This window comes from Leptodactylus fuscus, chromosome 9 (assembly GCF_031893055.1).
Source record: "Leptodactylus fuscus isolate aLepFus1 chromosome 9, aLepFus1.hap2, whole genome shotgun sequence".
NCBI lineage: Eukaryota > Metazoa > Chordata > Amphibia > Anura > Leptodactylidae > Leptodactylus > Leptodactylus fuscus.
Genome location: NC_134273.1, coordinates 32,339,496 through 32,358,296, shown reverse-complemented (window position 1 = coordinate 32,358,296; position 18,801 = coordinate 32,339,496). Strand labels below are relative to the sequence as shown.

Below are 18,801 nucleotides of genomic sequence, written 5' to 3'. Positions count from 1 at the left end.
TTGCCAGCCTTTTGCAGAGCGGACCGCTGATAGACGTTGCAAGAAGACAGGGGATGTTGTGATGATGTTCACTGGGATGTTGAGCCATGCCGACTCCAGCTGTTCTAGGTTACGCGGTTGAGCATCCATGGCGCGAACAACCCAATCGAGGTGGTCCTACAAATTCTCAATTGGCTTCAAGTCCAGGGAATTTACTGGTCAAGGGAGTATGGTAAACTCATCCTGGTGCTCCTCAAAGCACGCACGTACACTGCGAGCTTTATGACACGTCGCAGTGTCCTGCTGGTAGATGCTATCATCCTGAGGAAAAATTTCGCATGTAGAGATGAGCATGGTCTGCAAAGATAGATGCATACTTGTGTGATCCACCTTGCCTTCCACAGTGATGAGTGCACCCAGATGACTGATGACACGTGCCTTCTGCGATTGGTTATTTAACGTTGACGTCAAAAGTAGGCGGTGGTCACATTAATATGACTGGACCGTGTACACTGGAGAGGATGACCGGGAGACTACAAAAAGCTTTATAAAACTTCAAAATGGCCGACTATGGTTGTATCTTCCTGTCCTCCATTACATCTAAACTTATTACTTAGTAAATTTCGTTTACATGTACACAATACATAAACTTTACCATGGTGTAACACACTTATTCAACATAGACGAGTCAGACAACCAACCCTACAAACACTATGGATGACGAGTCTGCGTCGTGCCTCCTAGCAGTTAAACAACCCCATATAATACAGGGCTAGAGAACACGTACAATGGATTCTGCCATTTCATTTACAGCCTTGAACCTACTTGAACTCTGGAAAAGCGGCAGTAGAAGATGACCTTCAATGTGAACATGACAGTTTTTACATATTTCTCCGACAATATAAAAACTAATACGAGTTAGAAGTATTTGGCACTTGTCGTTTTGCACAAATCGTGAAATGATGGGGAACCCCCCCACTGCCCAAAAAAACCCCCCCAAAAACTGGAAACTCCTGAGACTATATGGGGGGGGGGAATAAAACTCAGATTAGAACATCTTTTTCTTCCTTTTCCAACTAGCAAGTCTATCCTTCTGTTTCTTGCAGTGATGGTCAATAAGGGTATGTTCACATGGAGGAATCTGGCACTAAATTTGAGGCAGATTCAGCCTCAACTCAAACCAGTCTCCATTCCTTTCAATGGCAGCCAGATGCAGATTTTTTTTTCAGCTAACATATCAGTGTCATGCTCGATCTCTAGACAGATTCCACCAGATAACTCCAATTGAAGTAAATGAGAAGCAGAAAATATCGCCTGGAATTTGCAGAATTTGGGAAAGAAAAATAAAGTTATTGGAACTGAATGTTTCAGCTCAGAAAACATCTGCCATGTGAACAACCACTTATTGTGACATGTCCTGGCCCTCCGTACTAAACACTTCCCTCCTTCTACTGTTCTAGCATCCATCCTGGAGGGCGCTAGAGTCTTCACTTTGCACAGAGTGGAGATTGGAAAGAATTTACTGCAAGGATCCCAGGACACCTCACAGCTAGGCTTCATGGACACAACCAGGAGTGCAGGCCGAACACTCTTGGTTTAGGAGAGCTGCCCGAGGCCCTGGCACGCTATGGGCGGATGGAGTAGGATAGATATGTGTTATTGATCATCTGCCCACGCAGGACCTGATGTCTAATAACTAGCAGTAGCCCACAATGGTCCTAGGCGATGATCCTGCCTAAGATACTGAATGCTCAATACAATAAAACATTCAATGCCCAGAGGTGTTCTGAAACCTTCAGAAAAGCGAGTCATTTCCGCCTGACAAAGAACTCCCATTTATCAGCTTTATATATGCGGCTCTGCACTATCCATTCATACGATAACCAGAAATAACTCTAGTGCTCTGCCCACCCATTCGCACACCAAAGAAATACAGTTTCCAATACAATAGAATCAGAACAACTCCCTTCCAGTCTGCACTAGATGGGTGGTACAGCACTCATGTGCAAGTAAGAGTCAAAGCCCAAAAATACACCTAAAGCTGAATCACACATCTAGTTAAAGGGGCACGGTATGGTCATAAGAGTATACAAAGGGTGGTCAACACAACCCACACAGTATACCGGGCTTGTGGGAAGACGTACTCAGAGGAAGAAAGAGGTTTCTGCTTGGGACTCCATCTATGACATCCACCCAAGTGCAGACAAAACTATACACTAGTTTAACCACAATTTTGATAAAATGGCGTAAGCGTTTGCAATGACAAATGAGACACACCCGTGGGTGTAATCTCCGATGTCCAGAATGTAATACTGCAAGCTGTAACCCAAAAAGAACAGGTGGTTTGGTACTGGAAGGCTGTGAGCATGTACAAGTGCAACTCAAATTAGAATATAAATTTTTTTTTAATTAATTCAATTGAAAAAGTTAGAACTATATATTATATTGAGTCATTAAAGGGAACTTTTCCAAGTGTTTCTTTCTGTTAATGTTGAGGGTTATGGCTTACAGCCAAGGAAAACCCAAAAGTCATTTTCTCAGAAAAATCTGAATATTATACATGACAAATTGCATTTGGACATTTCTGTTAAATTTGTTTACAAAGTCTGTCCAGTAAATGCCCTCAATACTTGGCCGCAGCTCCTTTTGCATGAATGACGGCATCAATGCAGCATGGAGGGATCAGCCTGTGGCACTGCAAGGGTGTTATGGAAGCCCAGGTGGTACGATGGCAGCCTTCAGCTCGTCTGCATTGTTGGGTCTGGGTCTCATCCCTCTTGACAATACCCCATAGAGAATCTATGGGGTTAAGGTCAGGAGAGTTTGTTGGCCAATCACGCACAGTGATACTGTGGTTATTAAACCAGGTCTTGGAATTTTCATTCCCTGTGCACACTGCCAAAAGTACCATCTCCAAAAAGCTTGTGGGCAGAGGGAAGCATGAAGGGCTTAAGTGTGTGTAATATATAGTATTACAAGCCTTACTTTGCATATTCTTAAGAAATTAAAGTTCCCTTGAGGAGTTTCTTTGTCATATAAAAGCACAATGCCTTCTAATAGTCTTGTTATTTACAGCACTTTACAGGGGTGCACTACAAAGACTCAAAAGATTCCGACAGCTAGTGGCGAGTAATACAGGCAGACAAAACCTTCAGATGGAGGGTATAGTAATACTAGAATAACCATTGTGCTTGGACATCAATATACAAGCTAATAATAGAGTTGCGCTGATTTTGGTCCTTGATAAAACACAGTGGACCTACAGCAGCAGATGACATGGCTCCCCAAACCATCACGGACTGTGGAAGCTTCACACTAGACCTCAAGCAGCTTGGATTGTGTACAGCGGCCTGTCTGCTCTGTCTACAGACTCTGGGACCGCGATTTCCAAATAAAATGCAAAATTTACTTTCATCTGAAAACACCTTTGACCACTGAGAAACAGTCCAGCTCTTTCTCTCCTTCACCCAGATAAGATGCCCCTGGCGTGGTCATGAGTGGCTCGGCACATGGAGGTGACACTTGTAGCCCATGTCCTGGATAAGTCTGTGTGTGGCGGCACGTGATGCCCTGACTCCAGCAGCAGTCCACTCCTTGTGACTCTCCGCTAAATTTTTGAATGGCCTTTTCTTAATCCTATCAAGGCTGCGGTCATCTCTGTTGCTTGTGCACCATTTTCTACCACACTTTTTCCTTCCACTCAACTTATCAAGAATGCCATACAGTGCTCTGCTTCTGAGTTCTGCTCAACCTATTTCTTGCTTTGGCTCAAAAATAAATAAAAATTAAAAATTCTGTGTTTCTGCAAAGTGGGGCATTAGCCTAAAATGGGCTGCCTTTTAAAAATTGCTGGGATATCTTTCAAATAGTCCATCAATTTTACATCACCGGGGAGCCGACTGTCAGGCCTCCTGCAGTTGCATGCAACTCCTGGCATGGTTTATGTGCCAAGTGCTATGCTGCTCGCGTATCCCTTTAGTAGTGGTGGTCATGGGTACTGCAGTAGGGTTTCATTCAAGTCTATGGGAAGCTGCTGCAGTACCTATAAACGCAGACAGTCAAGCCTCTGACAATATGCCATCAAAAAGGTTGCTAACCCTTAACCTTCTCAGTATCAGTGTATTTTTTTTTACTATCAACCAACTAGACATGGGTTAACCTCCCAAGATGCATTTTGTTTGGGCTTCACCCAGCTCAGGCCCCCAATTTGTTTCAGGTCGAATAAGTTCTGATAGAACCAGAAGAGAAATTATTATAAGTATAATAAGTAAAGGACCAGGGGGAGGTGTAAAAAAAAATAAAAAAATAAAAACCAATTATACTCCCCTTCCCTCAAGTCTTCTGGGCTTCCTCATGGTGTCCAAGGTTCTCTCTGACTCCTTGGTGAAGTCATGTCACCAGGGTCACCGCTGAGAACACCAGCAAAAATATATTTTGGCTAGACTGCTTCCTTACTTCCAAGTGTTCAGTTCCAGCTTTCAAGCCTTTAATCAAGTGTGTGTATATATATATATATATATATATATATATATATATATATATATATATATATATATATATATATATGTGTTACAACCCTTAATTTCTTAAGAATATGCTTAAGCATATGCAAAGTTCCCTTGAGGAGTTCCTTTGCCATAGAAAAGCACAATGCCTTCTAATAGTCTTGTTATTTGCAGCACTTTACAGGGGCGCACTACAAAGACACAAAAGATTCTGACAGCTAGTGGCGAGTAATACAGGCCCGATACAGGCAGACAAAACCTTCAGGTGGAAGGTATAGTAATACTAGAATAACCATTGTGCTTGGACATCAATATATAAACTACCGTATATACTTGAGTATAAGCCAAGTTTTTCAGCACAGTTTTTGTGCTGAAAATGCCCCCTTGGCTTATACTTGACCAGCCGCAATAGTAATGTATAAAATCTCCCATAAAATTGTAAAAAAAAAATAAAAAAAATAAAGTTCTAAATCCCTCCTTTCCCTAGAATACATATAAAAGTAGAAAATGACTAAGACACAGGGATATCTAATGTGTATGTGTCACAAAGTGTCCAGTCTGCTGAATATGGGGTATTTGCAGTGCTCCTGTTCCGTCGGGAAGGGGTTAAGAGCACTGCAGATACCCTATATTCAGCCAGACTGAATTCCAAGTAGGGGGGGGGGGGGGGACCCAGTCCGCAAGCTCAGGGAAGGGGCAGACAGACAGACAACTAAAACACCCCCTCCCCTTTCCCAGGATCTACTGCACCCAAGAACTCCCAATTTGGGAATTCTGACATAAGAAAATTTTAATTTCTAAACTGGATGACACCTTTACTGAGTCATCAGTAAATAGTCTTAGGACATAATGGTGCAGATTTATCAATAGCAGTCCAACACTTTTCGGTCTACATTTTCAACAAAATTTATAGTACACAGAATTTCTGGCATATACATGAACAATGTGGGCCAGAAATAACAGAATATATGGCTTGACACTTTTGAAAAACATGCCCCAGAATTGTTTTGGTTTAAAAGTGTCTCACTTTATGAAACCAAAAATAATGGGTATGGCGCAGATTTTCTTGTGCAAGATAGACCAGATTTAAGATGGGGTAAACTTATGAATTTACGCCAATTTACTTTCTGCACCATAAATTCCTTCCTTGGTGCAGCTCATATTTGTCTCCTCTAGTGCTTAAATTAGGGAAAAAAATTTTTTGGTGGGAACACTGCTCCCCACCAAAGACCCTGACCTAGCCCCACCATTTAGTATTATGCCCCCCCATAATGGCCCCTGCACACAGTATTATGCCCCATAGTGGCCCCTGAACACAGTATTATGCCCCATTTTGGACACCCATGAACAATATACTCTGGGGTCTTTGCAGACCTCAGAGTATAATGACCGGAGACCCAGGGGAGGATACAAAGCATAAAAGCAATGTTACTTACCTCTCCCTGGCTCCAGTATACTCCCCGCAGAGGTTGCCCATCTTCAATGACGTACAAGACATCACGTGAGCAGCAGTAGCTTGCATCGCGATGCATAAGGACGCAAGCTCCAGCCCATGTGATGTCTGGGACATCACCAAGCAGGTCTGAAGCTTTCTGGACCCAGAAGAGGCAAGTTAAAAAAAAAAAAAAAAAAATTAAATTTATGCTGGAATTAGGAGTTCCAGCACAATTCAACTACTGGTCTCTTCTGAAAGTGAGAGAAGATCTGAATCTGCTTATTTTGCGGCAAATATTGCAGGGTTTTTGATGCATACTAAAAAGCTGTTTTTTGTTTGTTTTCTTTAGTCTACATGCTTTGCATCTAGGTTTTTTGGCACCAAATATTTTGTCTACATATTTTGGGCAAAACATTTGTCTTATGGTGGGGCTCAACACAGGCAGGACTTTTCTCTCCACATTTTCAAGGCGGAAAACCAGCATACCCCTATAGTCTATAGCAGGGGTAGGGAACGTACGGCTCTCCAGCTGTTGCAAGACTACAACTCCCAGCATGCATACTTGCTCTGCTTGTTCTTGGAACGCCCATGGAAGTGAATGGAGCATGCTGGGAGTTGTAGTTTCACAGCAGCTGGAGAGCTGAAGGCTCCCTACCCCTGGTCTATAGAGTCCACAGATAACCGCTTTATAAAGGAATTGGGTTTCTGTTTTTTGAGTCTCCATGCGGACCCAAAGAACAGAATCCTGAGCACAAGTGTCAATCTAGCGCAATCCAGACAAATTCTAAACCTGTCAAGTTGTTTTACTTTTTTCACCAATGATTTCATCATGTTATAACACAAGTGTCTGGAAACAATCTAGACATTACATATGAACGGTGTCATAGAAACAAGTAAAAACCACATTGGCCACATGACATTCATTCATTCCTAAAAGGGGAGCCATATGACAATGAGTATCTACTTAACAGTGCTTTAAAGGGTCAATTCATCCATTGCAGAATTTGTTGCAGAAATATCTAGAACTTCGAATCTGTTCCATACCTCTGAATAGGGTTGTTTTGCAAGTTTTCCTGTAAACATCATTCAGATCAACGTGACAGTTTCAAAATTTTCAGCAACAAATCTGCTGAATGTGAATTTACCCTTAATAGACGCGTGTCTTTAGAAGTTATCTCACAAAGGACAGGGCACAAGTGTCTGACCCCGGGGACAGCTACTTGCTTCAAAACTGAATCCAACGCCTCTGCATCCAGACATACATCCCGCCTAGGACAGCGCCCTGAATCCAGGACAGTTGGAAGAGAACGGTCTGACTGCTGTAGGTCCAAAGACTGAGACATCCCAATGGTAACAAGAAAAGGGACCTGTAACTTCCCGTGTTCCACATGCATGTAAATAGCATAATGGTGCACATAAGTGGCAACCTGTCCACTCACTTCTATGGGACTAAAGGACGTGATCTTGGGCAGCCACATAGACCTGAACAAAGTGGTGGTCATGCATGCACTCCACCACTCCCTACATATGGGATAGGGTAAAAGTGTATACAGTAAGAAATCCACCTAAAACAAAACTACAAAAAAAAAAAAAAAAACTGGCCCAATTTAGTGCAAATCGATGAGACACATTAAAGCTTTCGGCAACTAATGGAAGTGACACAAACATGAATCACAGTACGGTGGATGACTTCTCAACCTCCGAATGGTTATATCGTGCATGGCACAAAAGAAAATTGATTTAAGTGACACCGGGAGGAGGAGGCGGCGGACTGCTCAGAGCCCCAGGATGTTTGTTAGAAGCCATTTATGTGATGGGGGTCAAGGAAATAATTTACATTATTTAACTGGTTCAGATGCAAGGACAGTTTGTCAGCGCTGTATTAGACATACTATACATTAGATGCAGGTTATCTTTTTATTCTCCATTCTGGATGAAGGGCAGGGGAGACACTTTGTGGCCCCTTCATTTTCATGTTACACGGTGAAAGCTTCGTAAACTTTTGCTTCCACAATAAATATGGGAGAACCAGGCTGATGATGGTTTTTGTTTGTTTGCTGTCTCTGTATAAGTAAATAAAGTTTTTCTGTTTTTTTCATTATATAAATGGGTTAAAAAAGGGATTCTCCGAGACTGATAATGGAGCACCTATCTACATGATCAATGGCATAACTTCATGCTCCTGCGCCTTAATGCAAAACCTGTAATGGGGTCTCTTGCCTTGTGCCATTTAGAATAGTGGTGTACGGTCCAGGGCCTGGTAGAGAAGTTACCTCTGCACAAAGTCATCAGTATCTGATCAGTGGGGGTCTGACAGCAAGGTGTAAGGAACTCAATGGGAGCAGAGCTGAAATAGTCAGGTCCTACCACTGTTATAGTAGTGGCCCCAGGGAACTGCTGCTCCGCTCCCATTCACTTCAATAGAAGCAGAAGGGCTTTGGTAATATACAGCTTCTACAAGCCAAATCAGCTGATCAGCGCAGGGTCTGGATGTCAGACCCCACTGATCCTGTTGATAGATCATCAGACTCCATTACCCATGGTCTCGGCAACTCATTTAAAGTTTCTGTAAAAACAGAGGAGTTTAACTGATAGCTATGGGGTGAAAGCCGACCATTGGGAATTTATTAGGAACGAGCGGTCATAGCAATGGTAATTCCCAACAACAGTATAACCATATAAATGGACCTCAAACCGCTCGCTCCACATCAATACAGTCTTCAAATCACGTATTCCTTTATATACACTGAATAAGATTATTACAGGACATTATTGTAATCCATCATGTGCTTATCTCGTATCATAACGTTGCGATTTTATTAAAATCCACAATGATTCAGCACGACACAGATTCTTCATGTCTCTGCCTCTCAAAATAACTTTTATATCAGAGACGACCAAGCGGCAACGTCTGCTATTCTAAGATAGGCAAACACCGAATCACAAGGTCTGGGGAGCAGAAAGGGGGGGGGGGTGCAAACTTACAGGCCTCAAAATTAGTCTGAAAACACAAAGCTGTTAAAGGATTTCCAATGTTCCTGATGTGAGAAACAGACTTAAGAAACCGAGGAAAAGGCAAAGTCTAAAAATAACGTGTTGTCATACATTAACATTATTTATGCAGAACCCAAAGAAACCATTAAGTTACTGGAAACTATTTATAGCCCCAGATACCGACATCAAAGACCACGCTCCTCTGTAGTTTAGAAGTACCTACATCTTTTTTAAGTTACCGTATCTTGGATTTAAAAAAATTAAAAAAATTAAAATATAGCGCCAATTTTGTTTGCAGGCCATTTCTGGTATTGCAACTTTAAATAAATCCTTTACCCAACTCTCACTGGAGAGGTCACCTGCTAACACATTGACTTGCTGCCTTGGTTGTCTAGGCCAAGACCACTCCAGTCTCTTAGAAGGTTCTTTATGCAATCTTTGTGCCTGCAGAATCTGACATGTCCAATCACTTCTGGCTGTAGAAGGTACACTGCTTTGACAAAGGGAAAGGCAAAAGAAAATTGACAACTGGATGTTAAGTGGAGGAATAAGAGTTTAAGGAAAGTAGCTATGTAATGGTCCCCTTTAGTAAAGCCCTGTATTCACCATAGAACATGAAAAGAAGGTTTGTTTTTGTTTTTTTTTACTCTATGTCAAAGTCCACCCCCTCTGTAGTAAAAATAGTTGTCTACTAGACTAGAAAGACTCAGTCTTTCCTTACCCGGCTTCTCACCTTCATTAAGTCACATCAGAGTGTTTAGATTGTTGTACAGACAGGAGGACTCTGACTAAAGATACTATTCACCAAGGGTTCTTCATTTTTGGACAGTGAACTGGCCCCCAGTTTCTCAGACCATTGGAGGGCCGACATAGTAAAAAAATAAATAAAAATTAAGATTATACTCGCCACAGTATTCTATGCTCCACAGTATGCCCCCAGCACACACAATATTATATGCTCCTCAGTACGCCCCTCCCCATAACCACACACAGTATTATACTTACCCATGAAGAGCTGCCGGGTGTCCTTCTGACTGCGGGTGCTGATGACTTATATCATTGTGCCTGCGTCGAGGCAGACGTTACACTCCGCAGTCAGTGTAGGCCGCGGTCACGTGGACCGTGGCCTACACCGACTGCTTTCAGCTGCATGTGCATTTGCTAACTGAAAGCAGCGATCGCTCTCTAATGGGGAATCCTGTATCAGATTTTTTAAGTATCTACTGTACAAAAATAGATATGGTTATGTTCATGGGAATACCCCTTCAAGGCTATTCTGATGTGGGTTTAGCTTAAAATGGGATTCTAATGATACAATCCCTTTACTGTCCTATCACCTGTTCTTCTGCCCTAACCCTTCTATGAAAAAGCCTACCCTCCTCTACCTCATGATCTGCCCCTTATAGCCCCCAACCCAACAGTGTTGGCAGAAGTTGGCTCAAAATAAATTATATTTTTTTTTTTAATTATAATATGCAATTTTTAGTATTCTATCAAATTCATAGTTATTAGATATTTACTTTCATAGGCATACGGTTACTGGCTTTTGAATGAATTAGAGGATTTTTAATATTTCAGGCTGACTGTGGCCATCTATGAAGAAGCCAGAGTCGGGCTGTGGAGATATAGGAGTAGGAGTTGGTGGTTTGGCCTATTGACTTTACAGGTCCATTTTTAGTATTAGCTCTACATAAAATGAAAAAAAAACAAAAACAAAAACAAAAAAAAAAACAGGCATGGGAACAGGTACCTACATGGGTAACCGCACCAGCAATATGGAGGGTCTAACTTTCTCCGCAGTGCTTTATAGGGCAACCTTTAACAAAGTAAGAGTATGTTCACATGTGCGAATTTGGAGCTGACTATTGCAGATTGAAAGCAGAATTTGGAGCCAATTTTGAGGGAAAAAAAAAAATAAAAAAAAAAATAAAAATCGGCCTCAAATTAAATTTCAATGGGAAACAAAGGGAACATCCTGCTCATTGAAACTTGCACTGAAATGAATAGGAAGCAGATTATGGGGCCGTTTCTGAAGAAGATTTTCAGAATCAGCATCGAAATCGGCTCCCAAAATCTGCTTCAGATTCCTAAACCAGAATGTTCACACAGTTTGGACCTCCCTAAGGAGGACAAACCTCACATTTAGTTTTCCCCCTTTCCCGCAACTTTAAAAATCAAAGAATGTTTTTCAGAACATAGATAGAAAATGTCACTATATAATAAAAGTTACTCTCCGTGTCAAACACGCTTCGTTCCAGATCATCCATACTAGACTGCCCTGCAAGACAAAAATTATGTGCGGAGAACACACATAGGTCAATTTCTGGTTTATTAGTTTAGAAAAATCCCTGTTCTCTTCATTTCATACATCTCTATAAAATGGACTGATCTGCGAGAGTCTGATGAGCAGCATTCATCCGCAACTATGACCCATGACAAATACGGCCTAATAAAAATATATACGCCGAAAATGTGAAATGCCATGTTCCAATTTAAAACCCATCTCAATTGATTTATTTTCCCAATTTGCTTTTACCGACTACAAGTCTCATCCAAAGTAGCGCCCTTCTGGAAACACCACATTGCAACGGCAGTAAAGGAACATAAATATAGACCAGGGACCCTCAGAGTATTTCCCACCAGTATGGTGCCATATTGCACAGTACAGGACCTATATGACTCCCAGCATGAAAATACAGCACACATATTATTCCCTAGCAGCGCAACATATAGCGCAGAGATCAGGATTTGATCAATGGACGCAAGGTTACTGGTCTGAGAAGAGAAGTAGAGTTCAATATCAAGGTCTTGGACAACCCCTTTAAGAAGTCGAAGCAATCTGAATGCGTTGTGTTGGCTAAACAAGGCACATAACTACAGCTCCGGGCATTTCATACTGCTAGTGAATCATTAAGCTGGGCAATGTACTGTGAGGGAATCCCTCGCCACCACTGTGCCAGTGATTCGGCAGACAGGCAAATAAGCCAATAGATCCCTTCCTGACACAGCAAAACATGAAGGAGTCTCGGTGTTCATAGTTTACAGTCTATTATGTACTTAACCCATTCCCAACATTCCTTGTAATAGTATGGCAAATGCGGTGTCTTTAAAGATGGTGGCCGCTCTGATATTGCAGAGCAGACACCCAAAGCCCTTTGCCATTGTGGGATCCGTTCTGTTCCTATGACAGCTAGAGGCCTAATGAAGGCTCCCAGGTCGGTCACAGCAAAGTCTTGAGGCTGTCCTGCAAGAGCAAAACTATAGGGCTGGTGGGGGATTTGGGGGATCCTGGGACATGCCATATAATCCAAGCCTGTAAGAAAGTAGTACAAATGCAGTTTTTCTCCAATTTCACTCCATTCTGAATTTTTTTTTCTAGTTTCCCAGTACATCATATGGAATATTAAAAGTGGTTCTATTATGATGTAGAATTTGTCCAACAAACATTAAGCTCTGAAAGTAAAAATAAATAATCAAAATATAGCTGTGGAGGGAAGGGGTTAAAGGCAATTTCCAGGACTTAATTTGATGGTCATCCATTGAAGATCCTTGGGGATCTGACACCCAGGATCCCCACTGATTACGGTACCTATTTCTAAGGCCATGAGACACTTTCATTGGACACGAGCTAATCACAGTTCAGTCCCATTCAGGTGAATGGACTGAGCTGCGATGCCAAGGCAAATGTTCTTCATGTTGCTTGGCAAGTACTGAAACAGTGCAGCGTCTTCATACAGTCAGGGACCCGGATGTCAGACTTCCACCGATCTTTAATTGAGGATCCATCCTATGGCAAAGTCATTACATTGATAGATAATACGCCCTGGAAAACTGCTTAAATATAAAAAAAAATTAAAATGGGTTATCTACTTTTTCATATTGACAACCTATCCTTATCAAGAGCTGCGCTGTCCCCCAAACTGCTGATCTATGGAGGTCTAAGTCCTCAGAGGTTTGTATGGCAAGTGAAGAGCATAGCTGATGGCATGTGAACATTAATGGGCACCGCACTGTCCTGACGCAGTTCATCTCAGGGGGGTTGGTCGCATATGTTGGACCTTCGCAGATCTTATATTGATGGCTTATCCTAAGGACAGGCTAGCAATATTAGATATTGAATATAACCCCTTTAATAGTTTGACATTAAACCCACAAGATGGAATCCATAGACCCCAATTAATGTCACCCACAGAATTACCCAAAGAGGTGTTCTCATGATATAGAATGTATAGAAATATATATAATGCTCCTCTAACAAACCGGAGGCCAATTATATAGCGCACCGAGCAGATGCCTGAAGCAATAAAAGGATTCAATGAATACTAGCGGCGCTGCAGCAAAAATTCATGAAGCATGTATAAATCATATAAACCAGGGAACACATCACTGGGCAAAAAGTCCACAAACAACTCCTAGATTTATCAGCAAATGCACCAGGAAACGGCTGAGGAAGAACCGTCATAAATCCACGTTCTTAGCTGCATTTTTATTAAGTATTAGGCCTTACATACGTCAGTGACTTGTATCAGGGGTTGTAAGCTAAAAATTCGGAGGAAGATTGTGAACATCGCTACAGCTAGTGGTGAGACATATATAATAGGCTGCCATTTTCCTTCTAGGCCTGACCTATTACTTGCAAGCACTCAGCATTACAGCCCATGTTGGTAAGTTATACAAATGTATAAATCCATAAATAATAAATGAAAATAAAGCTAAATGTATTTTTAGCCCATATTCGCTCGGAGCACTATAGGACTTTTCCTTAGTACCACGTTGCCTGGTTGATCCTTTTCAGTGACTGTACCTACAGCTGTAAGAAGGTAGCGTCTCCACTTTGTCCGCTCTCTCCATCACTCCCCACTGCTTTCGAGATTTGCCGTGCAGGCACGTCCACCAGGACCCTCATCTCCTCTACCAGCTTCTTGCATCTCAAGATGTGACTCTTCCATTAGTCACAGTTATGTTTCCAGATGAGAGGAGGCGGTGGGTAGATCTATAACCCTAGGAGAGCGAGAGGTTTTCTAAGCCAGAGACCACACAATCTGCCAGTGTGTGACTTTTAGGGTATGTTCACACGGCGGAAACCTTTTCCGCCATGTGACTTCTCCGTGCGACTAGCTGACGCAGTGCATTGGCATCACGCCACGGCATTCCGCTCCTGATTAGGAGGGAGTCTAGAGCCTTGGGCGCTGCGGCTCAGCCGCAGAATCCACGGAAAGATAGAAGCGACATGCCCTCTTTCCCCCCACTAGTTGAAAAAAATTAAATTAAATTCACTAGCGGGGGGGGGGGGGGGGGGAGCGAGGGAATTCCATTGAAATGAAAGACATTTTTGAAGGTGGATTTTGAGGCCGATTCCGCGTCAAAAGCTGCCTGCAAAAAAAACTCTAGCTAGCGAGGCTCAGTACAAACTGTTGATGCATTGGTATCACATCGCTGCCCTCCTTCATGTCTTGAATTCAGCAATTCCTGGCACTATGGTACTGCGGAGGGTACTCTGCATCATATTTTCTGGACATGTTCCCTTATTCTGGGCTTCTGTAGGGAGATCAGGGCTCAGACAAGAGGAAAAGCTCATCAGAGTCCTGAACCTCCCTCCTAGACATCTAGGCAGCAAGGCATCCAGGCTATTCTTTGTACTGCAGCAAAGACCCTCATTGCTAAAAAGTGGAAGAAAGTGAACTCTCCTTCTGGTCTGGACATTTTGGCTCGAATGAAGGTCATGAGGATCCTTGAATCCCTGACGGCCAGCCTTAATAATACTCTGGACACCATCCAATCAATCTGTTCTCCCTGGGACACTTATTATATAGGGTCTCTGATCCTTGATTTCCTTCCTTCCCTCGCCCTTTCCCCTTTGTTGCTTCCCTGTCTCTTGTGGTTGCGCCCCCCCCCCCCATTCCTTTATGCCTTGTTGTTTGGTTTATGTACTTGATTTCTGTATTTGGGGACTTAGCAGATAGCCTTCCCTCCCCACAGTTAGGCTGAGTTCACACTGAATTTTTTGGTATTGAATTTACCTCCAAAAAAGCCTCCTAATAGAGCTCTATTGGGAGGATTTTTTTTGGAGGCCAATTTTGAGGTGGAATCCTGACCAAAAAAACTCTGTGTGAACTCAGCCTCTGTTTCGATATTAAAAACAAAAAAAACAAAAAACCACCCATCACTTCTTCTCAATCACCATCCATTATAGTAGCCTAAGTCACCAGAAAATGCTTTACAATCCTAAGAGACACCTCTGGGAGCTGCCATGTTGCCTGAGCTTCTCCTATTTAGTAATTTCCTTTACAGCAGTCTCATGGCCATAGTCTAGTGCCGACTCTGATTTGTTTGAAGGTTTCCTAGATATGCTCTGTACAGGATGGCAGGAGTAGATAAGCTGTGACATAATTACAGTCAGTAATGGTTGCGATCATTGGCCAGTGGAATCTATAGAGACATTCTTTTATTGAACTATTGTCTGATGTAAATGAGATTACTGCTTTAAAGAAAATTAGCAGGTGTCATCCTATTATTAGGCTTAGTAGACAGAGTGAAAAATTGCAGGATTTAGTTACAACCATAGTCACATTGGCCACTTTCTGGCGATACATTCCCTTTAAAGCCTCTCATGCCATTTAATAACCCTTTATCTACTTGAGACTATGCTCAGTTCTACTAAGTGGCAATGGATAGATCCGCCATAGAACATTCCATATAGATAAATTCAGCAATGTCAGATGTTGTATAACACTACTGATAGGCTCAGATTTGCAGCAGGACACAGCAAGTAATTTTCCAGTTAGCGGCATAATGTAAGCTCAGCAGTTTTGAGTTTATGTATTTTTTTTCTCCTGAACACGGGACACAGACATCACTATTATTAGCGCTGAACACACAAGCCAATACATTTCTATAGGACTTACCATAGGAAAAGGGGGGGGGGGGGACATTTTCACTGCATCATCATAAAATATATAATATATATTATGTGCTGCAGAATTCTATACATCCAAGGTCCAATACTTATATATATAGTATGTAGATAATCGTACACATCAGGGAGAGTGTTTGCCTACATAAGCAGTACAGAGACTTACAAGTCATTCCTGCTCCGCTAGGGATTCTGGGTAAAAAAATATGCAAATCTATTCTCCAGGATGTAATTAGGAGAACAGTGCAATCTGTATGCCGCCCTCTAGAGGGCAGCCTCCTTAACATCATGCATGACTCAGTTAAAAAGTCTACTGTCATGATGCAGATTTAATTGCCATAGTATGTAAGGATAGTATACATATGACACTAAGGACATGTTCATACTGCGCATCAGTACCTGGATATGTGATACGGGTGTGCTGTAAAGGCCTCATCCTTTAGTACGCATACAACATATTCCATCCTTCTATGAGACTACGGTACCTCCATTGACAGCATGTTACAGTAGAATAGGACAGATTTATTCACCCTGTCTAATTTTTAGACAGCGCAAACTTGCACTAGGCAATGTAAAGATCTGCCAGATTTATCACAGTGGTTCAAGCTGGATGATAAACTTGGTGCATCTTTAGGATTGTCTAAGGGTATGCTCACATGGAGTTTTTTGGCAGCAGATTTTGAAGCGGAATCTGCCTCAAAATCCGCTGCCAAAAACGGCGGCCGTTGACTTCAACGGGAGCCACTCGTTTAATTTTTCTGCTAGCTAGTACCGTAAAAAAGCAGCGACATGCCCCATCTTGCCGCAGCCGACTCAGCCCCAGCATCCGACTCCCTCCTGATTAGGCCCATTCACTCAGAGTGGAACGTTTCTGCATTTATGATGGTATCAATTGGAAACTAACTGAAAAATTGTATAAATGTGGTTTCTAACAAGTGCCAGAACACAGAAAGATGTGACCATGAATGCAGGGACTTTCTATGGTCATGGCTGAAGCCCAGCCATGATGTGGCTCCGTGTGCTGTATACCAGGTACATGCACTCAGCATTGATATATATTACCTCTAAACAGGATATTATATATAGTTTGGCCCAGTAAAGACTTACGGACAGTGAAGTCATGAAGTTGTAATAAAAGTTGTAAAGTACTAATGTCCATATATACCAGTAGGTACATACCCTGGTCCATATTTCAGACCTATAGCATTGTGATATTACAGACTTGCCACATGCCAGCAAACCCAAAGCTACAGTAAGGGCACCGCCTTAGTCCAGGTTCACACACAGCATAAGATTTATGTCCTGTTGAGATAGTCACAGATTTAACCCTTTGCATGAATGAAATCTGCTGTATTTCCGCAATGGATACAGCATACTGAAGCTTTTAAAATCCACAAGCCGAGAAGCAGCCCCTGACCGTTGCTCTGTAGGCCACACTTTATCTTCTCGTCCCTGTACTAATTTAGTAGAGCGCATTTGCACACGGGCCTATTCATACTGCTATGACTTGTAGGAGGTAGGCCAAGTACAGTATCACAGGGCCCTAGGCAACTACAACCTTAGGAAGGTTGAAATGGAGCCCAAAAAAAAAAAAAAAAATTAAGATGGTCGTACCCACGGATTACAGTGGCACTGCAGTGGTTACTCATCTAATGTGCATGATCTAGTTAGTTTTCGGGGGGGGGGGGGGGGGGGGTGTACGAAAAATAATATAATATGGATCAGGCATGTTGAAATTCAAATGTCCAATCATTTACTTTTAAAGGGGCTTATTCAGAATTAGCAAACATGGCTGCTTTCTTTCAGGGAGGGATATCACATCTGTAGGTCACATGAATATGCTGCAATGAATAGGAATGGACTTCAGCACGACCATGTGACCAATTTACATCATGTTACTGCCTGAGAAGAGGAAATGGGAATCTTTCTAAAGAAACCAGGCAGCTTGGGTAACCCCTGGCAGTGGCTTATTCAACTCTCCCCATTAAAGGGAGTGTGTCAGCAGGAAAATCTGTATCAGACTAATGACCGAACCTTCTGGGGTGACTTTTACACTTTCCAAATAGGCCTTTGTTATTCTGCATTGTAACTCCAATTTCATGAAAATCTGATTATGCAAATTAGCTGAAAAGACCTTTATAGGTATAACTTGGCACTTTGTCACACTCTCTGCAGATAGGGGTGGTTATCTAGAGCCCCAGCAGGAGAAGATGAGCCCCTAAAGTCCTTTTCAGACGATTTGATGAAAAACATTTTTTTCATGAAAACGTGTCTGCAATGCAGAATATGACAGACATCTTTGGAAAGTGTAGAAGACGATCATACATAGACATGCACATTTTCACCAAACCAAGTGTCTATGTATATGGTGAGGCCGAATAATTGGTTTGGCTGTAATAGATGTACAGGCACCTTAAAACTTCAATTTTATCTACAGCTGCCCTATAACATTAGATAACAGCAAACCATATAGGACACAATGGTGATCAGAACAATATCGGAAGCTTATGCCGCACATAGGAAAGTACGATCAACATGACCCAGTAAAAAGACTTCTATATCGAAGATTACTTTGAAGAAGACATAAGTGAACAAATACAGATTTGCCTCCATTTATAGTTAATCTTTGGAAACCTGAGCATGATGAAACACTTGTACATCTCATCCTATGAATTACAAAGCACTCACGAGAAACATGGCTGACTGGACAGATCCTTGTAATGAACATTCAGGAAATCAGAGCTCATATATAGGGATCCACAAACTTGGTTCACACCAGTGTCATGGCTTCCGCTATATGACGAGAGTCATGACGGTTAAAATTGCACTACTGTGGCTGTTAAAGAGCACAAACCTGATAAAATGGATCCTAAAAGGTAAAGTTACCAACATTTTAGGTTTGAGGATAAAATATTTATAGGATTAAGTTCTATTTATAAACATTATGACACATTTTACAATACAAGTGATACATA

The 18,801-nt window shown here is 42.0% G+C and overlaps 1 protein-coding gene across 6 annotated transcripts in view; it reads right to left on the bottom strand.

Annotated features, from left to right (window-relative positions):
* WNK2 (WNK lysine deficient protein kinase 2) overlaps positions 1–18,801 on the bottom strand; it is a 117,263-nt gene that overhangs the window by 95,958 nt on the left and 2,504 nt on the right. The gene's annotated exons all lie outside the window — the stretch shown is intronic.